At 42.4% G+C, this 9,390-nt stretch overlaps 1 pseudogene; it reads right to left on the reverse strand.

The window, feature by feature from the left end:
* Positions 1 to 213: 213 nt before the first annotated feature.
* LOC148543878 (uncharacterized) lies at positions 214 to 1,811 on the reverse strand (annotated as a pseudogene).
* Positions 1,812 to 9,390: the final 7,579 nt, after the last annotated feature.

Below are 9,390 nucleotides of genomic sequence, written 5' to 3' on the forward strand. Positions count from 1 at the left end.
TAAAATATGAACTAAAAATGCAAAATGCAGAAATAGAGTAGAAATACATGAAAATAGCAATGTATAAGTACTGGGAAAATAAAAATAAAAATAAAGAGAAAAATACAGAAAAATAGCAAAATAAAATGAAAGAGTCTGTAGTGGTTCACCAAAAAAATGCCAGAGAGGGCGGCCTCCCCACACTTAAAATTAAGCATCGTCCCTAATGCTCACTCAAGCAGGGTGTGAAGGGGTGTCATCATTGGAAGGGTGGGTAGCTGGAGTCTCTGTGGTGGTGGTCTAAGGATCTGCCTGTTGCAGAGGAGGTGCTGACTGGATAGGGATCTCTGGATCTACAGCCTGAATCTGAGGCAGAGCCTCCTGATGTGATGCGGCCTGCTCTGTGCCTGCCTGCGCAGCCGCGCTCTGTGGATGGGTCTCTGCCTCATGATCATCCGCCTCCTCCTCAGATGCCTCGGATGGTGTGTCAGGCTCGGAGGGGATGTCGCCAGATCATATCATCAGCTTCAGGTGCTCATAGCGTCGCTTGTTGCGACGCTCCATCTGGTCAAGCCGTCGAAACAGACGGTGCACTAGGTGATAGATGGGCTCTGAGGCAGGTGGAGGTGTAGTGGTGGTAGCAGGGGTAGCTGTAGAGGAAGAGGGGCCAGCAGATAGTGTGGCTGTCTCAGCAGTAGCAGTGAGAGATGGAGGTCTGTAGTCCAAAGCCAGAAAGTTCCTGCTTTGAGGGATAATCTTCTTGCATTCTGCAGCAGGTGGCTTCTCATCAGCATCCTCCCAAGGCACGTCAGCTCGACGGCCTAGCTGTGTAATCAGATAAGGAAAGGGAAGAGTGCCTCGGACGTGGACCCTGGCCATATAGCATCGGATAAAGCATGGCAGGTACAGGTCCTTACCCTCCATCACACACCATAGGAGGGTGATCATAGCGGCAGGGATCTCTGTCTCATGGGTACTCGGCATGACAAAATTGTGCAGGATCTGGTGCCATAGCCGAGCCTCATCATTTAAGTAAATTCGCTTAATTCCCTTTGGCATGGTGGTGTTCTGACCCATGATCCATGGAACGGTCGGGTCAAGGGCTATCCTGACCTTGACTGCATCCCAGTCAAATCTCATAAAGCGCATGTCCTCCTCAGCCTTTTGATAACCATCCAGTTGATCGGTTTTTGGCAGAAGCTTCATAATATCCTCTATGGCCTCTTCAGTGACCAGAATCTGCTTCCCTCTTAGGTTCACTGCATCTAGGGAAGTCTTGAAGTAATTGCAGTAAAATTCCTGTACCCAAGATGCATTGACCTCAGTCAGGTTTCTTTCCAGGAAGAACTAGCCTCTTTGTTTGATTTGATCAGAGGTGTATTGCTGGAGTTCTTCTGGGATCTTCAGAGTCCTCTCCAGGTACAGGTTCCTGGAGGTTGCAAATACCGGATACTTCAGCTCACAGTATCGGTTTGCAAATCTAAGGGGATCAGTGGCAGGGAGTAGCTGGTCAGCCTTCTCCTATGGGGTAAAGTGTTTCTCCCGCCAGGAGTCATCGTGCATGATATCCAGGATGGACATGGAGGATGTTCCTTTTTTACGTTTGCCAGTAGTTGCCTTTGCTTTTCCTTTTCTTTGGCTGGCAGACATCCTGAAAAACAGAAAACCAGGATATAATAAAAACAGAAAAACAAATAGGCAAATAATCAAAAGAAACACAAAGAGGCAAAGGAGCAATAGAAGAGGAAATTGAGTTAAGTAAATTTGCATTTAGGGATTGTATAAGAGTTAGAATACTGAGAAAAATGTCACAATCCAAAATGTACTTCCATTCAAGTTAATTAGAAAAATTATCATCATGCCTTGGTTAGAATGTTAAAAGGAAGTGAAAAACCAGGAGAGATGTTTTGAAAGGTTAGGTTTGGTTAGAATTGAAAAAGAGTTTAGGAAGTTAAAATTAGGGGAAAAAATGGATTAGAGAAAGTGACATGAGGATCATTTTCTAAATGACGAGAATTCACAAATTAAAGCAACAGATAACTCAAATTCAAACAAGGAAGTTAAGGATGACTAAAATGAAAATAGAAAAAAGTGGAATTGAATCATCCAAGATGCAATTTATAAACCAGGAAATTAAAAAGAATAAGAAAGCGTGCCCTATCATTCAGCAATTGGTTTGGTAAAAAAAATCAAAATAATGTACAGAAATTTTAGACAGCATTCCGGCTAAAATTGGATGTTCCCGGAAAATAAATAGCAAACAGAATAGTTCATATGAATTAAAACAGATTGCAAGTAAAGAGTATGAGCAAGAAAGAACATTTGCAATAGCAGCATGAACTTGAAGAACAGCATATGAACATTACTAACACACAGCAACAGCAGAATTGCAAAAATTATAAAACAAAAAACACGAACAGCGTAATTAAATAGGCCTAAATCTACTAACCACATCCTAGGCTACCTAACAGCCTAAAAATCCACTACAACATACATATCTAACTAGCCTAATGATAAACAAAATCAGAAAAATATGGAATTAACTACGAATGATAGAAGGGTGGCGTTAAGCGGAACCTGGAAGGTGTAGGAAAGAAAAGTGGGGTAGAGAGGTGGCTGGGGGATAGTGATGGCGGCGTCTGGCGCGGCGGTTGGCGGTGGCGCGGCAGGGGCGGGTGCTGTGCGGAGGCAGGGGCTTCGGAAAAGGTAATGGGGGTAGGGGGAGAAAGGGAAGGAAGGGAAGGGGGTCGTGGGTGGCTGGTGGGGGGGTGGTCGGCGGGATGGCGGCGTTCGGTGATGGTGGTGGTCGCGGAGGGGGGCAGTGGCGGTGGAGGGAGGAAGAGGAAGAAAGAAGAAGAAAGAAGGGGAGAATGGGGGAGGGGTGGGGGTCCGGTGAGGTCTGAGGGGTGGTTGGCGGTGCAGCGGCGGCATAGGGAGGCTAGTGGTGGTTGGGTGGTTGGAGAAGAAGTGAGGAAGGAGAAGGGTTTGGGGGGCGAATGGTAGGGTTCGCGTGACTGGGGGGGTTATGAAATCTGAATCCACGCGATCGTGTGGGGCACGCGGTCGCGTGGTTGGGGTGAAATGGTGGTTGACGCGATCGCGTGGGGCACGCGATCGCATGGAATGGATCAGGGAGTGAATGACGCGATCGCCTGGGGCATGCGAACGCGTCGCTGGAAATTGTGCTAAACGCACGATTCCAGCGTCGTTTCAGCACAACTCTCTGTCTCCTTTTGGGGTGATGTGTAATCCATGCGACGCGATCGTGTCGCTCACGCTGTCGCGTGGAATTGATGTTGTGCAAGTGACGCGATCGCGTCAGGGCGTTTTGTGCAAAACGCACAATGGCCGCACGATTCCAGCCTAACTTTCTGGACGTTGGATGTTTACGCCGATCTCCAGATCACGCGGCCGCGTGAATGACGTGGACGCGTGGGGAGTGTTTTCGCAACTTGACGCGATCGCATGAATGATGCGGTCGCGTCGCGCACTCTTCTTTTTTTTTTGATGCAGTATGCAGAATGCAATGCTTAATATGAATGCTACGCAAAACTCCAGGTTCAATATAATAAAATAAAATAAAACTTGAAAACAAGTAAAACTAAATAAAAAAATGAAAAAAGAACGATCATACCATGGTGGGTTGTCTCCCACCTAGCACTTTTAGTTAAAGTCCTTAAGTTGGACATTGGATGAGCTTCCTGTTATGGTGGCTTATGCTTAAATTCATCCAGAAATCTCCACCAATGCTTGGAATGCCAATAGCCTCCGGGGTCCCAAACTAGGCATGTATAGCGTCTGAGCAGCTTCAAATAGATTCTCAGGCTCCCGGAGTGACGAATGTCAGAATAGATTCCAAGATCCCAAACTTGGCTTCTAAATTCGCCTTCGTCTTGATCTATATTTTTTCATCTGGGCGGTTTAGATTGATGTTGTTTAGAAATTAGATTCTTACCAGAATAACCAAACGTTTTTCGAGATCCATTCGATTGATTATGATGCCAATCCGTGCACTTCAAGTTGAAGCGTGGAACCTTATTGAACCTTGTGCACCAGCTCTGAGCACGAGCCATTTCCCTTTTACTCTTAAAGCCGCAGAGAGCTCTAAGCTGGTCATCTGTTTCAAGCAAGCCATATTCAAGTGGAAAAATAAAGCTAAAGGTTAAGGATTGTACCCACTTGAAGCTTGTATTGGGTGGTAATGGCCTTGGGATAGGTGTTTCCAGTGGTTCTGTGAGCTCTACTCCCTTGTGCTCTTCTGTGAATTTCTCCACTTCTTTGCAGAATTCTTCAAATGCAACTTCTTCCTGATCAAAGTCTTCTATGTCTTCCTCATCACTCAAGTCATAAACGGGAGGTTGGGAGAAATCTACCTCCGCATCATCTTCGTATTCACTTGGGGAAGATTCTTCGATCTCAGAGAACTCACTTGCGGATGCAAGTTCATTACTAGGAGAACTGGACTTGTGACTACCATCATCAAGAAAATTTGCTTCTTGGATCATTCCATCTAGTTCTTCATAAGAGACTTGCTTTGGGGGTTGTACACTATCCTTCTTAGCATCAGTTGTAACGTCCTTGACAGAATTCTCCACAACTCTGGGTTCCCATAGAAATTCAGCGTCTCCTAAGTCTTCAACCAACTCTTCTTCTTGTATAATGACAGCTTCCTCTACTTGTTCTAGTACGAAGTCATGCCCTGTCTTGTCCACTGGAGTTTCTAATATCTCCTTCATGCTACGCCCTTCATTAGATTGTCCACATGGGGCTCTGGGAGGCCCTTGAATGTTCGAATGTCTAGAAGATAATTGAGTTATTGCTTGCTCCAGTTGATGAAGGGTTATTTGAAGTTGATCTACTGTTCCCTTGAGGCGAACTTCTGATTCTCGGGGCGATGGATTTGGACGTGGTATATTGGGAGGTGGTTGTGTTTGGGAGTAATTGGATTGGAATCGGGGTAAATGAGGATCATATGGTGGCGAATGGTGAAAAGGAGCTTGTGAGTGTGGTGGTTCAAAGTTGTGTTGAGAGGATGGCCTATAAGCATAGGGTGGGGCTTGTTGGTAACTACAAGGTTGTCCACCATGTCTACTGCCTTGGTATGCATTGTAGAATGGTCTTTGTCCATGATATCTTGGAGGGTGTTGCTGCCTAAAGGGTTGATCAGATCCTCTTGGCTCCATCCATCTTTGATTGTTCTAACCTTGATGCATGTTCCTGTTATAACTTTTATTCCTTTCAACAATATTAGAACCAAAATCAAAGCGAGAGGGGTAAGAATTCATAGTGACTAATGAAAACAAAAGGGGAAAATAAAAACAAATAGACAAGTGAAAGAAAAATATTTACAATAACCAATAATAAGGCACACGATTGCAATTCCTCGGCAACGGCGCCATTTTTGACGTTAGGATTTTTGCTAGTAAAGAATTTTATAAAAATAGTTGTGTTGTAGATATAGATTCTAAACCAACAGAAATCCCTTCGTGCAAACGTTTGGTTGTCACAAGTAACAAACCCCTAAATAAATTGATAACCGAAGTATTTAAACCTCGGGTCGTCTTCTCAAGGAACTGCAGAGAAGTATGTTCTTATTATTGGTTATGAAGATTGTAAATTGGGGTTTTGAAGATGAGGAACAAGTAATTTAAATTGCAATTAAAGTAAGTAAGAGACTGTAATTTAAATAAATAACTTTAAAACACACTTTTGGCAAGGTATGGGAAATTAGAAGTCCTATCCTAGTTATCCTTATCAATGATGATGAAAATTGAATCTTAATTCCACTTAGTTAACCTTTGCTAGAGCAAGGAAAAGTCAAGTGACTAATTAGTTAGATCCTCAAATCCTAGTTAATCCCTAAGGAAAGATTGGGATTATTGAAGTTCAATTCAATTGGCAAAGATAACAATTATCAATCATGTTTGAGTTTGATAACTCTTGAGTTACTGATTTCTTAACCAAGACCAAAAGGGGGAAAGTAAATCTACGGGAATAAAAATGTCTTCAGATTGGGGATAAAAGTAACATAAATAAAAGAAAGCAATATTAAATTGAAATACCTCAAATAACATTAATTCAAAGAGTAATCTGTAACATAGAAGAATTCATAAATTAAATTGAGAAAATAATAAAAAGGAATAGTGAACCTGGCAAAAAGAGATAATCCTGAAAGCGCATAAAATCCTAAATCTAAATCCTAATCCTAAAGAGAGAGAGGAGAGAATCTCCCTCTCAAAACTAAATCTAAATCATGGAAAACTAACTAACTGGAGACTCTCCTAAATGGATGCCTTCCCCCACTTCATAACCTCTGGTTTATGCCTTCTGGACTTGGATTTGGGCCAAAAAGGGCTTCAGAGATCGCTGGGAGCGTTTTCCGCAATTTCTGGTGCGTGGCCTCTATCACGCGTCCGCGAGGGTCACGCAGTCGCGTCATTGGGAGTTTTTCCTTGTCACGTGGTCGCGTCAGTCATGCATCCGCGTCATATGTGTTTCGCTCAAGGCGCGCGGTCGTGTCAGTCATGCGGCCGCGTCAATGTCTTTTCGCGCTGGCATGCGGCCGCGTCGCCCATGTGATCGCGTGGCTACCAGTTTCTTAAAAAACTCCGTTTTGTGCTTTCCTTCCATTTTTTTGTATCTTTCCTTTCCATCCTTTAAGTCATTCCTGCCTTAGAAGATTTGAAACTACTCAACACACGAATCACGGCATCAAATGGAAATAAAGGGTAATCAAAATCTTTATTTTTAAGCATAGGAAACATGTTTTTCACATACATCACATAATGAGGAAGGGAAAGTAAAACCATGCAATTAATATGAATAAGTGGGTGAAGGATTGAATAAATCACTCAAATTAAGCACAAAATATATCATAAAATATGGGTTTATCACTTGCCACCACTTGCTCCAGGTTGAGACTCGATACTCTATTGACCCTACGACGTAAGGGTGACCGGGCACTTATAAATTCCCGGAAATGGTACCCTCATTGAGCGAAAAAGCTATGCATAGACTCATGGGAATGTGCGTCGGGGGACAGTCCAATGGTTTAGCAAACCGGACTTGTCGGGTTGGCTGTATAACTGATAGATGAGCTCATTAGCCATAGGACAGGCATGCATCATTCGCATTTGTATGCTTTGCTTCGGTTTGAATTTTTTTTGGTTTGCCTAATTGTTAAACTGTTATTAACTGCTACCTGAACTATTTGCTGTAACTGCTACCTAAACCTGTGCTTTTCTTGTCTGTTTTGTCTGTGTTTGTCTTGGTGTGCTACTTTTGAGAATGAGCTTTGGTGCTGAATTGATGATTGTGCTGATTGATTTGCGTGGTTGGTTTCTGAATAAGATTTTCTTATAAGAAAAGAAAGGTTTTGGATTTTTGGATATTTAAGTACTGATTTTCAAAAAGGGTTTTTGGATAACTAGTTGATGGTTTTTAAAAGATTCAAAGGACGAACAATAATCACTAAGCTTAAAAATAGATTTTTCTTTAAATATCTTATTATGAAAACTCTGAAACTCTGTGGTGAGACCGTGTGGTTAGGTTCTCACCCCCTACAGCTTTATCTTTTCAGGAGACAGATGAAAAAGCTCACGAAGGGTTGTATTGCGTTTCGCTTAGTTGGTAATGCTGTTTAGTTTTTATTTATTTACCCCTCGCCGTCAATATTATATTATGTATAAGTTACTTGAGTAAGAAGTTTTGTACATGTATATGCTTGTTTTGTTTTATTTGAAAAGTATTCTTTTTCCGCTTTTCAAAAAGAACAGTGATACGATTTCGAGTCAAAGGCTCCTATTTTATTATTAAGTATATGAAGTCGCCGTAATACTTCTTGCTATCAGAGTAGCGCAGCCGAAAGCTTGACATTCTGATAGTGAGGGTGTTACAACAATCCTGCACACGATAACCAGAAATAGAAAAAGTGACATCAAAGCCGAGTTCAACAAGTTGACTGACAGAGATAAGATTAAAATTCAATTTTGGATATTGGACTGTGAAATAAACCCTTGATGTGTTGCATACAGGAGGGAACCATTAGTAGTGTTGACACAAGGCACATTTGTAGTGGGAGACAACGACGAGAAAAGATGACGCAAAAGAGACATATGATTAAAACAACCAAAATCAAAATACCATTTAGAATTATCTGGAGGGGTGGAAAGAGCAGCAGGGGTATTACCAGAAAAAGAGAGAAGTTGCTTAAGAAGAGATTCAATGTCTGATGGAGAGACAGAAGGTGTGTTGAGAGAGGTAGAAGGGATGGACTCAGTAGCAGTAGCAGCAGTAGAAGCAGATACATGCGAAGAGTTTTTGGGACGAGTTTGATACTTGTTCTGATTTGAACGTGGTGGTCTAGTAGGTGGTAGCGCGGAATTACACTTCGCACTATTGAACTAGCAAGTGCACTAGGTCATCCAAGTAATACCTGAGTTCTTAGTCAGGCGGATAGAAGAGTTATTTGTTTGTTTAAAGCGCATAAAAGTTGGAATAAGATGGAATTACTATGTTTGATTATAACTAGTGATAAGAAGATGGTTAAGGTTTAGAGATGCTTTGTTCTTCTAGATTAATTTCGGTCTTACTGTCTTTTTCAACTATGAGTGATTTCTTTTATGGCAGGCTGTATGTGATCAACGCTGATTGAGAGGTTGCTAATGCTCCTCTAGATCTGAACCCCAGGGTTAGTGTGGATCCATTCTGATTGAGGGTGAAGCTCCCGCAGTTCATTCTCTTTGGTGATCCTACTCAAGACGCTACAGACAAGGTCGAATCTTCCTGATCAGAGAATGTTGCCCCTGGTTCTAGCCTCTACTACAAATATTCTAATCTCCCCGCACTTCGGCTGAACTGGTGTCTCGAGAAGTCCCCATCGAATTTGTGGATTAGCCATCTAGGAGATATATGATCAAACTGGTGGTTCATCATTGTCCGATGAAAGACTCACTCTGAATCCCTGTAGAATGAGATAACCTTGTGCCGGTTCAACGCATTCATAATGATGAAGAACGGATATACATCATAGAATAGAGAATCAAACACGTATTGAGATAGAACAGTAGTACTTTATTAATCCATAAAACTCAGCAGAGCTCCTCCCCTCAACCTAGGAGGTTTAGAGACTCATACTAATAGAAAATACAATGTTAAACGAATATATGGCATAAAGTTCTGAACAAGGATGATCTTGTTCTATATATAGTAATCTAATGACTAAGGATTACATAAAAAGGGTAAAACAGTCTTTTAGTATGAAAATCCACTTCCGGGCCCACTTGGTGAGTGTTTGGGCTGAGCTTTGATGAGATCCACGAGCTAGAGGACTCCTTGGGCATTGAACGCTAGCTTGGGGATCCTTCTTGGGCGTTGGAACGCTGGCTGCTCCCTTGTGGGCGTTGGACGCCA

This window comes from Arachis ipaensis, chromosome B9 (assembly GCF_059453495.1).
Source record: "Arachis ipaensis isolate K30076 ecotype BB chromosome B9, ASM5945349v1, whole genome shotgun sequence".
NCBI lineage: Eukaryota > Viridiplantae > Streptophyta > Magnoliopsida > Fabales > Fabaceae > Arachis > Arachis ipaensis.